Source organism: Natator depressus, chromosome 2, assembly GCF_965152275.1.
Source record: "Natator depressus isolate rNatDep1 chromosome 2, rNatDep2.hap1, whole genome shotgun sequence".
NCBI lineage: Eukaryota > Metazoa > Chordata > Testudines > Cheloniidae > Natator > Natator depressus.
Genome location: NC_134235.1, coordinates 220,523,139 through 220,536,132, shown reverse-complemented (window position 1 = coordinate 220,536,132; position 12,994 = coordinate 220,523,139).

Sequence of the window (12,994 nt, the reverse complement as noted above, 5' to 3'; positions counted from 1 at the left end):
AAGGCCCAGTCACCAGATTAATTCCCCACCTTTCCGTCCTGCCTAGAGCTTGTGGGGAGCTGTCACCAGCTCTACCTGACCTCTTCCTATGTCTTTCTGGTAGCTCCCTATCTTCTAGCAGCTATCTCTGATTTTTCTCAGCTTCCAGTGTGAACAGGGCCAATTGTTGAGCCTGTGGCATCTCGCTTGTGGCCCAGGGCCCATTGTGGTGACTGGGAAACTGGAATTAATGGATGGTGCTGCAAATTGAGCAGGACATAGCAAGCTTGGGCACCCAGAGCTTCTGGGATTGCTGTTATTCCTAGCCTGCCAGTTAGGTTGGTAGCTGCAGTTGAGCAGCTAGCTGGGCTGATAGCTACTCTTGCATGAGTTACTGTTGGACCATCAATTTTGTAATTCCTTCTGGCACATTAGTCCCAGTTACCTGATAGCCAACATGGCCCCTGAAGTATAACAAGACACCATAGTATCCTACTGGGCTAAGGAAATGTGGGACACAGGAGAACCAATAATCCTGATGGCTGAAGCATAATCTGCCTGTCACGTCCTACAAGACAAGGCTAAGGACAATGATTGTATTGAGGACTCGGTGCTGCATCATCTGATGGCTCCCCTAAGAGCTGCTAGTCTGAGCATTTGTCAAAGTAATATCTGCCAGGGACTAGACCTCATGGTTTTCACACAAATGAAGTCAAAATCCCATTTTTAGTGCCAGGTGTAGCTGGGCCTCAGTTCCTATCACTAACCACCAGGGCCTTTTTGCCTTTATCAAAAGGAAAACAACTCCGAGAGGTTTAATTTATTAGGCTGTAGATAACATCAGAACAAAGATAGTCTGATGCAAAATGCCTCTGAGCTAGCTGGACAAACAGACCAAACCATCTATAACCTACTAAGTAAAACCTGCAGCCCCAGGATTAGTTCACAGGTCACCCATGTAGATTCCCTGAGCTTCCTTTTGACAGCTTGTTTCCCTAGAGACTGCTTCTCATTCTAAGGGCCTGCGGCATAGCTGCCTTTGTTATAGAGTGACTCACATTCCCAACCGAATTCTAATCTTCTCTCACAAATTTTCTATGCTATGCAAGGAAGTCTCCTGGGTCTTACCTTCCGCACATCTCTCCAATGCCTGGATTTGTTACCAGATAGTAACAATATCTCAGCTGATGCTTTCTCATTTTATTAGGGAAACTGGTATTTGTGGTGTATCAGAGGCATGAGGATCCCCAGAAGTTTGTGTGCTGCCTGTCACAGATACCACCAAGTATTACTGGGTCTGCTTTGATATTATCATAAGCGGGTGTGAGATGTTTCATGTTTGCAGGGTGTGCCAAAGGCACTTTTCACTGCTTCTGTGCTGGTGGTGCAAACTACTTCCAGAGCTATGTGTTCTAGTTCCTTGTATTTGGTTTTACTCTTTGTAACCCTCTGCTGTAGCAACAGAGAGCATTTGTTTATAACTGAGTTTATATTTTTCTGTTCACAAAATAAAAGTAAATGGTATGGAAAGACTCTGTATTTCTTCTTGAGCAATTAAACTTCCATGTAAGGTTTCAGGTAGTTGTTTTACTTGCTGCCAGTCTTATCTGTGTCCAAACCACTATAGCTCTTTTCTGTCTCTTATTCGAGGAGTCAGTATTTGACCTGAGGCCCCCCCAGATTTGCCTAATTTTGAGTTATCACTTGGCGTTTGTAATAAGACAAGATTGCTGCTGTTGTTTCTTTGTCCACTAATCTTTGCTTGGGCCCATTGAACCTTTTGTTGTTGCCATTTTCAGTTCACCCTCCATATTTTCCTCCCTGGCCTCCATCTTCTATCCTACCATATGACCCTTGAAGCTCTTTAACAGGAGATTTAATTTCAATATCACTTTATCCTACAGAAGGGAGACATGAATGTATTCTCACCTACTTTTCCATTTTCTTTCATACAGATATTCTTTCCTCGCCCTCATTCCCATTCCAATGTAATAAGTGACTTCTTATCAGAGGAGTAATGTCTCATTCTCTCCATCTAGGATTAAACTGCAAGTTTCAACTCATGGTGTTCCCTTTGAATACTTTCACCAGGGGGAGAGGTTTGTCCTCCCCATTCTCTTCAACTTGTACATCTCTGGAAGAAGCCAGGGTCAGCTTTCTTAACTTGCACAAGATGGCAATGGCTCTTGTTGGTCCCTGTAATCACTGCTCCTGCAAATGTGTGTTCCACAGTGTGCCCATTGTTGTATTTATTAGTACTGTGTGCTCCTGAGGGTGGTCCGGGAAGCAGGGGAATCTAGAGAATCAGTTGGCTTCCTTGCCCCACTTTTTCAATGGGAGCAAAATTACCTAACTGGCTTCAAGACTGAGCTTGATATGTTTATGGAGGGGATGGTGTGATGAGACTGCCTACAATGGCATGTAGCTGATCTGCGACTGCAGTAGCAAATATCTCCAATGGCTTGTAATGGGACACTAGATGTGGAGGGTTCTGAGTTATTATGGAGAATTCTTTCCCAGGTGTCCAGCTGGTGGGTCTTGGTCTAACTGCTCACCATATGCTCATGGTCTAACTGATCACCATATTTGAAGTCAAGAAAGAATTTTCTCTGGGGTCAGATTGGCAGAGACACTTGGGGGGGAAGGGGGGAGGGGTCACCTTCCTCTGCAGCATGGGGCACTGGTCACTTGCAGGTTTAAACTAGTGTAAATGGTTGATTCTTTAACTTGAAGTCTTTAAATCATAATTTGAGGAGTTCAATAACTCAGCCAGAGGTTACGTGTCTATTGCAGGAGGGGGTGGATGAGGTTCTGTGACCTGCAATGTGCAGGAGGTCAGACTTAGATGATCATGATGGCACCCTCTGACCTTAAAGTCTATGAGTCTTACAAATATAAGTTACATAGCTAAATTTTACTGATATTGTCTGCCTGGCACAGGTATCCAAATGGCCATTTCTAAATTCCTAAAGTCCTATCATTGCAGAATCATGCCCCAAATACTGAATGGAGGTGTGGAATGCCACAGTAGCAGTTGTAATGCTGTTCCTTCTCAGGACAGTAGCTTTCTGTTTCAGGCAAGTCTGGTAGGATTGTACTGCTAAAGCTGAGAGCTAGTATCATGATAATAGACAAAAATGTTTCTTTCTTTTTTAAACTTCTGCAGAAATGTGTGATATAGGCTATTGCCATGGTCAGGACTCTAGATTAAATAGTCTAGTGTTGTGCTCTATGATGATGAATCCCATGTTCCTATATAAAATCATGAATTTTGTTTTGTACACAAGAGAAATAATGCTGATGATTTTTCTGCCATGATCTGTGTACATGTATGGAACTATGCTGTATAAAATGGCAGATAACTAAACACAAATACTGTTTCTTGCCTGGATAAAAGTAATGCATCCAGGTTTCCTTGTTATACCAATAAAATAAAAACCAGCAGGATCTTATTAAAGGGGAAAAGGCAAAATGCCACATTTATTGTGAATACAGAAAGAATAAGCATAGTAAGCAGTTAGTTATAGCAATAACGTTCCATTCAATTTCATATTTATTCATAAACACACACGCAGGTTCTGCAAGGTTATCATCATAGTTACCAGCCTTAGAGTTGCTCATGCCAACTGGCCAGTTGGCCTGGACATGAGGAGGGAGCAGGGCCTTGTCAGATGCTCATCTGATGCTCCTGGAAGTTGGTTTGCAGAATCAGACCCCAAAGTTTTCACTTTCTAGAGTCCATTTTTATAGGAATTTCTTCCTATGCCAGTCTATGGGAATTGCTTCATCATGCTGTTGCGGAATCAATCAGCAGATGGCACATTCTTGATGGCTCCGTGCTGCCAGATGTTATCTTGTTCTTTGGTTCTCCCATCCTTGAGGCTGTTGGGCAGATTCCAGCCTGCCCTCCGGGGGTCCTCTGGTTGTTTCCACTTAATGCCTTCTTCAGCCGATGGACACTGCATTCTTAGGCTGGCACCTCCCTGATCATTCAGTTATTATCCACACCAAGCATCCATCCACATACATCCTCTATCTCTATTTTAATCACAATTGTTAACAAAGCGAGATAAATACAACAAAAAGGCGGGGAGTCTCTGTGTCCTGTTTCTGTTACAGAGTATCGCTTTGAGTCTCTCTCTGTGTGAGTAGTTGTTACAAAGTATTGCTTTGAGAACAGGCTCTGTTTTAGGATGTACTAATACAATTAGCAGCTTGCAAGTTTCACACAGAGAGGGAGAGAAACAGTAAAAATATGAGACCAAGAGACCTCTTAATTAGTGATACCCTGGAATTTAAACTATGGGGAATCAAACTCATTTGTGATTTTAATACAAACTTCTTTAATATGATCCAACATCCTGTTACAAAACTGTTCAGTGAAAGAACAAACCCAACCTTTCATCCAGGGAGCTGGAAGCCTTAAAATTGGCATTTAATAATTAGACACCCTGTCCAGGCAAGTCAAAAAAATTTCAACAAGAATCACTGAGCCCTGTCTAGCATTTATCCACTCAGCATATACTATATCAGAAAATCCATTATCATCCTGTATTTGAAATATTAGAGAGGACTAAATAGTAGCAGCTATTTATATGCTGCCAATTTTAACTGAAACATGAGTTTTAAAGCACTTGGCTTGTCATTTTAAGTTATGTTATTATAACCATAAATCTCACCACAGTATACTGTAATGTAATTGAGAGGTGAAATTCAATACAATGAACCATTCTGTTGAACAATGCACTTGGCAGTTGTAACTGACCTGTACCTTTTATTTCACTACTAAGCACTTTCTTTAGATCCTGTAGAAAGTTCTTACCATGCCTTGTACGTGTGACAGGAATTGTAACAGCTAGCGGTCAAAAGTGTTCCCAAGCAGGTGGAGCACACCCTCTTGCTGATGAGGCAAAAAATGCATTATTTTTATCTGCCTATATGGCTCCAGGATCACTGTATAAATATTCATCTAGGTACATTTTAAAAATCATATTTACTCAACAGATTCTAACTAACCTATTGTGAATACAATGGGGCAAATTCATCTCTTGTTTAACTTCAGTGATTATAGCAGGGATGAATTTGTCCCAGTAAATTCATGGGAAAATTGTAAATACTTTAATAAGATTAATTATATTAACTCCTCGTTATATTCCAGTATCGTGATCCTGCAAACACATGCTGAATTGGACTGCTCCCAGATGTAAACCTTTGCAAGATTGGGGATTAGCATATCGTTCAGAATATCCAGATGACCACTGTGATGGAATGTACCTCTGTATTCACATCCTACACACTACTGTAATAATCTTTGTACAAAACATGCCTTGTGAGGTATCATCTGAATAACTCACTGGTCAATAATATCATGATGAAATGTATGTAGCAACTTTACATGTAAAGTTATGAATTTAAGATGAAATCATGACAGAAGTGTGCTTATTAGACAAGTCTGGGGAGTGAGTAAACTTGTTTCTCAAAGTTGATGGGCAATCACCCATCACGTGGCCATTCTTTGGCACAGAAGCAGGGCAGGAAAAAACAGATCTGCATCTAGGAAACAACAGCGTGGAACCTTTTTCACTGCCAGACTTTTTGTCTCTGTCCTCACAGCAGTAATTAACTTTATGTAGGTGTTACCCTCAGGAAAATGCATTTCTAAAGGGTGACCTAACTTTAAAAGTGAGGGGCAAAAAACCCAAGGTATCTCTCCCCATCCATCTCTCGTCAAAAGAAACAGTTGTTGGATTTTGGCACCAGATCCTCGCCTGAGAGCTCGGTCAGCAATGTTACTTGAAACATGCAGTAAGGGATTTCACCTTGAACCAAGTCTAGTTTGTTAATTTTTAGTACTAGGATGTGTTTTGTCTTTATTTCTCTTGTAAACACTTCTGACTTTAATGCCCTATACTTATACTCACTTAAAACCTATCTCCTTGTAGTTAAATAAACTGGTTTTATTCTTTAATTAAAACTAATCTAGTGCTGTGAATTGTCTGGGTAACTCTATTTAAGGTATCGCAATGTCGTATGTTGATCCCTTTAGAAGGACAATGTACCTAATATATCTTGACTACCCAGAAGAGGGCTGGACAGTGCAGAACACACATTTTGGGGGGGAAATCCAGGACTAGGAGTGTGTTGGGGTCAACCTGCAGGTAGTAACCAAGGCTGCTAGAAGCCAGTGTGTGGCCGGTGTGTTGTTGACAGGCTGCTGGGGTCAGAGTTGCTGGATCAGGGCTGTAGCTATACACAGACACTCAAGGTGTGATCTGCATCCTCTTTGGCTGTTTGTGAGGAGCCCAGGTTGGAAGCTACAGCAGCAAAGCATTGTGAGGCACCCCAGCTTGTAGAGCAGGGGTGACATGCCCCTCACTGATCTGGATTGCACCCTGGAATGTCATGCCCACCTCAAATTATTTGGATCCCCAATAAATATGTTAAAATCAAGAGTCCTTGTGGAAAGCTGGTTGTTATGGTAAGGCAGCAGAACGGGAATCAGGAGCTTTGGGTTCTAATCTCTGTTCTGCCAGAGACCTTCTGAGTGACCCTGGGAACCACATAAACTCCATGCTACAGTTTCCCTGTTTGTAAAATGAGGTTATTAGTACTTCTCAGCCACACAGGGATGTTTTAAGATCCACTGTTAAAAATTACCACCTTAAAACTGCACCTGCTTACTCAGCAGATCTGCTCCTTGTGTGTATGTAATCAGATCTGCTGACAAAAGGCCCCAAATCAGCAAGATACTTAAGCATGTGAGTAGACCTATTGATTTCAGTGAGGCTACTCATAGGTTTAAGTTAGGCACAAACTTAAGTACCTTGCTGAATTGACACAGTACCAGAAAAGGGTGTTTGGGTTAAAAAAAAACAAACACAGTCCTGTGAGCCCTGCAGAACCAGTATAGTAACAACAACAAAGAGACAAAGAAGAGTAACCTGGATTCTAATCAATTTAGTGTGTTATTAACTGAATTGTTTACTAAAGGTCCAATCAGTTACACCAGAGGAAACCTACTGAAGGTGATGAGGTTACACACTATCACTAAAGGTTTCACAGTAGCAGCCGTGTTAGTCTGTATTCGCAAAAAGAAAAGGAGTACTTGTGGCACCTTAGAGACTAACCAATTTATTTGAGCATAAGCTTTCGTGAGCTACAGCTCACTTCATCGGATGCATAAAGTGGAAAGTGCAGTGAGGAGATTTTATATATACACACAGACCATGAAAAAATATACATTGTAAGGAGAGTGATCACTTAAGATGAGCTATTACCAGCACGAAAGTGGGGTGGGGGGAGAGAAAACCTTTTGAAGTGATAATCAAGGTGGGCGATTTCCAGCACATTTCCAGGCGTTAACAAGAACGTCTGAGGAACAGTGTGTGTGTGTGGGGGGGGAGGACTAAACAAGGGGAAATAGTTTCACTTAGTATAATGACTCACCCACTCCCAGTCTCTATTCAAGCCTAAGTTAATTGTATCCAATTTGCAAATTAATTCCAATTCAGCAGTCTCTCGTTGGAATCTGTTTTCAAAGTTTTTTTGTTGAAGGATAGTCACTCTGAGATCAGAAATCGAGTGTCCAGAGAGATTGAAGTGTTCTCCGACTGGTTTATGAATGTTATAATTCTTGACATCTGATTTGTGTCCATTTATTCTTTTACGTAGAGACTGTCCAGTTTGACCAATGTACATGGCAGAGGGGCATTGCTGGCACATGATGGCATATATCACATTGGTGGATGTGCAGGTGAACGAGCCTCTGATAGTGTGGCTGATGTGATTAGGCCCTATGATGGTGTCCCCTGAATAGATATGTGGGCACAGTTGGCAACGGGCTTTGTTGCAAGGATAGGTTCCTGGGTTAGTGGTTCTGTTGTGTGGTGTGTGGTTGCTGGTGAGTATTTGCTTCAGGTTGGGGGGCTGTCTGTAGGCAAGGACTGGCCTGACTCCCAAGATTTGTGAGAGTGTTGGGTCGTCCTTCAGGATAGGTTGTAGATCCTTGATAATGCATTGGAGAGGTTTTAGTTGGGGGCTGAAGGTGACGGCTAGTGGCGTTCTGTTATTTTCTTTGTTGGGCCTGTCCTGTAGTAGATGACTTCTGGGTACTCTGCTGGCTCTGTCAATCTGTTTCTTCACTTCCGCAGGTGGGTATTGTAGTTGTAAGAATGCTTGATAGAGATCTTGTAGGTGTTTGTCTCTGTCTGAGGGGTTGGAGCAAATGAGGTTGTATCGTAGAGCTTGGCTGTAGACAATGGATCGTGTGGTGTGGTCTGGGTGAAAGCTGGAGGCACGTAGGTAGGAATAGCGGTCAGTAGGTTTCCGGTATAGGGTGGTGTTTATGTGACCATCGCTTATTAGCACTGTAGTGTCCAGGAAGTGGATCTCTTGTGTGGACTGGTCCAGGCTGAGGTTGATGGTGGGATGGAAATTGTTGAAATCATGGTGGAATTCCTCAAGGGCTTCTTTTCCATGGGTCCAGATGATGAAGATGTCATCAATATAGCGCAAGTAGAGTAGGGACATTAGGGGACGAGAGCTGAGGAAGCGTTGTTCTAAGTCAGCCATAAAAATGTTGGCGTACTGTGGGGCCATGCGGGTACCCATAACAGTGCCGCTGATTTGAAGGTATACATTGTCCCCAAATGTGAAATAGTTATGGGTGAGGACAAAGTCACAAAGTTCAGCCACCAGGTTTGCCGTGACATTATCGGGGATAGTGTTCCTGATGGCTTGTAGTCTATCTTTGTGTGGAATGTTGGTGTAGAGGGCTTCTACATCCATAGTAGCCAGGATGGTGTTTTCAGGAAGATCACCGATGGATTGTAGTTTCCTCAGGAAGTCAGTGCTGTCTCGAAGGTAGCTGGGAGTGCTGGTAGTGTAGGGCCTGAGGAGGGATTCTACATAGCCAGATAATCCTGCTGTCAGGGTGCCAATGCTTGAGATGATGGGGCGCCCAGGATTTCCAGGTTTATGGATCTTGGGTAGCAGATAGAATACCCCAGGTCGGGATTCCAGGGGTGTGTCTGTGAGGATTTGTTCTTGTGCTTTTTCAGGGAGTTTCTTGAGCAAATGCTGTAGTTTCTTTTGGTAACCCTCAGAGGGATCAGAGGGTAATGGCTTGTAGAAAGTGATGTTGGAGAGCTGCCGAGCAGCCTCTTGTTCATATTCCGACCTATTCATGATGACAACAGCACCTCCTTTGTCAGCCTTTTTGATTATGATGTCAGAGTTGTTTCTGAGGCTGTGGATGGCATTGTGTTCTGCACGGCTGAGGTTATGGGGCAAGTGATGCTGCTTTTCCACAATTTCAGCCCGTGCACATCGGCGGAAGCACTCTATGTAGAAGTCCAGTCTGCTGTTTCGACCTTCAGGAGGAGTCCACCTAGAATCCTTCTTTTTGTAGTGTTGGTAGGAAGGTCTCTGTGGATTAGTATGTTGTTCAGAGGTGTGTTGGAAATATTCCTTGAGTCGGAGACGTCGAAAATAGGATTCTAGGTCACCACAGAACTGTATCATGTTCGTGGGGGTGAAGGGGCAGAAGGAGAGGCCCCGAGATAGGACAGATTCTTCTGCTGGGTTAAGAGTATAGTTGGATAGATTAACAATATTGCTGGGTGGGTTAAGGGAACCATTGCTTTGGCCCCTTGTGGCATGTAGTAGTTTAGATAATTTAGTGTCCTTTTTCTTTTGTAGAGAAGCAAAGTATGTGTTGTAAATGGCTTGTCTAGTTTTAGTAAAGTCCAGCCACGAGGAAGTTTGTGTCGAAGGTTGGGTTTTTTTGAGAGTATCCAGTTTTGAGAGCTCATTCTTAATCTTTCCCTGTTTGCTAAAGGCACTAAAGGCATCAATTTGAAAATAACAAGGTTGCATAACTAAGGGCATAACTTGACCTTTAGAACCTTATTACTGGTGGTAATGCAGAAAAATGGAAACATTTTCCCTTAACTCTCAGAGCACAGGCTGAGTTTACAGGGCTGACCATTATAAAAATCATATTACTTGTAATTACTTGTATTTAACAAGGAAATTATGAGAGATACTAAACTAGATCTGGTTAAAAACCTGAACATTTTCTGATGAATGGTTTTTTGGCAGGAGAGGGTTGTTTGGTATTCAGCTTATCCTCTTCTTCAACCTTTTGCTGATTCCAAATCATGTTTCGTTGGAAGGGATCATATCTCTTCGTTCCATTTTACCCAGGATTTATAACAGTTGAGGTAGTGGTTACCCAATCAGAAAAAAAAAAGATGACTCGTTATTATAGCTATGGCTATTGTAACAGAATTACAGTAGCTGTTCATAAATTATATTTACATTTTGTCTCTCAGTGGAATAAATGATAGATTAGAAGAGCCAAATGATTACACTATTTCCATATAACTTTCAAGCAATTCTCTTATTTCAAGTCTTCCGCCTCTGTCATAACTTGTTGCCCCATTTGAAAGCCATTTTCTTGAGGACTAATGTACTACAAGCAATTCAGGAGAAAGAATTGTAATCAAGTTGTAATTTGAAATGCAACATGTAAGAATTAGCTAGTTGGCTCCTGTTCTGCTTCAGACATAATTCAATACAGGTCATGGAAACTCTAGCTACTGGATGCAAGCTTTGAGAAATTTCCAAGAACACGTTCCAAGTGATTCAAGAGTTAAGATCCATTTGTACAGAACTTATAAAACCTTGTGCTTTACTTCTAACTAAAGCAATATGTGACATATGTGACTTCAGGTTTTTTAAAGCCTAGTGAAGTTATTCCTGCTCATTTCCAATCTTGGTCTCTGTGGCCTAAACACCTTTGAGGATCTGGGCCTACGTCTTTCCCCACCTTTCTCACATCCTATTTCCTTCATTTCATTCCTCACGATAAGGAAGGTGAACTGTACATCTTCTCCTTCTCCTCACCCTCCCCTTCCATGTAGCTGGGAAGTGTGGCAGTGGTGACAGCAAATCTCTCTGTGTTCTGTGTTTGTACAGTGCCAACCACAATGGGGTCTATAATAATAATATTTTGCCAACTTGAGCACTCAGAATTCATGAGTTAGGCCGCAAAAAAAGACAAGTTTTTTTTTGAAGTCTTGGGTCCTTTTTATTTGTCTTCTGGTTTTTGAGCTTTTGGGGTGCACTCACTTCATGTTTTCAAGCTTTTCTCCACAACCATGACAACTAGAATTTTTTTTATTTAAATGAAAGCTGCGATTCTCATGTAATCACTTGATTCCAGCAGTTGGGGCTTTAAGAAAACTACCAAATATTACAAGACTGAATAAAAAATTACAAAAATTGGCAACACTCCTTCCCTTGCCTTCTCTTCCCTACTGCCCCGCCCAAGTGTTAATCTGAAAAGCCAGAAGGCCAAGCTGCTGGGTGTTTTACCAGAGCTGACTAGTAGAGAGCTCTTCTGCCAACAAAAAACTTTCATCCCCCATGAGCGGCAGCAGCTTCTTCGGCAGGAGAACGCTCCTGCTGACAAAGCACTGTTCACACGGGTGCTTCTTGTCGGTAAAACTTTTGGCATTCATTTAACACCCCTGAATGACAAAAGTTTTGCCGACGAAATGCCAATGTAGACAAAGCCTAATCTTCGCTCTTTAATTCTGCCTAAGAATAGTCAGAGTACGAGCTAATGCACTCAGGCAACTGTCTCATGTTATTTTTAGGGCTGTCTTCTAAAACGTGGGAGCCAATTAGCTACAGGTTCCATACAATCCCCAAAACTGGCTCTGATGACAAAACTTTGTAACATTCTGTATGTTCTGATGAACCTGTTCTTAGTTGCACCCAAGTCAAGTCATATTTGCCAAAAAAACCCACAAAATTCCCAGCACAATCACTGGTTTCTGGTCATGTGTCCCAGGGTAGCTGGGATTTCAGATTGGTAAAAGCTGGGATGCTTTAGAGGCAGCTACTGCCAATCTCTGTTGCCTTCAGTACTCTTATGGCCTGCAAACTGGGAGTGCCTCCCTGCAGAGAAATGGATGAGAGGGACAGCTAAGTAGGTAGCCTCACAAACCAGCCTTTTGCAGTGGGAGCATCCTCAGACTCTTTCTCCAGTCCAACAAAGGATGTGTCTTTCCAGCCCAATTAGGGTAAGTCTTCACTACCAAGCTGCTGCTGTGGCAGTGTTTTAAAGTGGCTGTGTCGTCGCGTCACCAGTGCTGTAAAAAACCCCACCCCCACGAGGGGTGTAGCTCCCAGCGCTGCAGCACTCTCTACACTGCCACTTTACAGCGCTGAAACTTGCATCGCTCAGGGGGGTGTTTTTTCACACCCCTGAGCGAGAAAGTTTCAGTGCTGCAGAGTGGCAGCGTAGACAAGGCCTTAGTGTTACCCCAACTCGACTTCTATCCACAGACCACACACAAAAATGTCTAGCTCAAGTAAAGTGGTGCTTTAAACTCAAGTTAGTTGGCCCTTCACGGGGCATGGGGTTGAAGTGCGAGCGATGCTGATGCTATAGTAATGTAGTGCGGATGCAATAGTTCCAGTTACAACAAATCACCAGCTAATGTGATCACTCTGCTGAACCCATCGCTCTGCTAAGCCAGTCACTCTGTGTAACTCCAGGGCTGCTCTGAAGCCTGGGTTCACTCTCACTGGAGCTAGGCTAGCGCCAGTGCAGTCACTTGAGGGTACTAACTCCAGCTAACTGTGGAAGCAAAAAGAAGCCCAAAGGGGCCAGGAGAGGACACACCATGAAGGCGAGGAGGAGGAGAAGAGGGGACTACAGGGCAAAGAGGAGGGAAAGACAGACTGAGCCTCCTAGGGCAGGGAATGACATCAGAGGGAGACACACCACAGGGCAGAAGGGGAGGGAAAAGAGGACAGAGCTGGCGCTCCGCTGCTTCCCAGTCAGCCCCCGGGAGCCAGCCTGCCATGCGTTTGGAGCAGCCGGGCAAGCCACGGGCTCTTGTCGAGCAGGAACTGCCGGGTGGCGAGAGCAGCAGAGCCGCTGGCCGCCGCTAGAGGCCGCTGGACCCGGCACAGCCCGGCTCCGCGGCTGGCAGTGCGC